This window comes from Lynx canadensis, chromosome B4 (genome assembly GCF_007474595.2).
Source record: "Lynx canadensis isolate LIC74 chromosome B4, mLynCan4.pri.v2, whole genome shotgun sequence".
Classification (NCBI taxonomy): domain Eukaryota; kingdom Metazoa; phylum Chordata; class Mammalia; order Carnivora; family Felidae; genus Lynx; species Lynx canadensis.
Window position 1 is genome coordinate 61,585,758 of NC_044309.1, and position 219 is coordinate 61,585,976.

Genomic DNA, 219 nt, shown 5'->3' on the forward strand with positions numbered 1-219 from the left:
GAGCTGTTCATCAAGAAACATACACATACTACTTGGTGATGGTACTCCAGATGATTTGGGAAATTTGTTCAGGTCAGTGATTTTTCAAGGCACAGATTTACTCCCATTTTCATCCAGTAAATAGTTGCCATTGATAAAGAGTCAACAGTCTGTCAAGAATGTTCAAGCTATGTTATATAATACAACATGCCTTTCACAGGGGGGAAACCAAGAAATAAC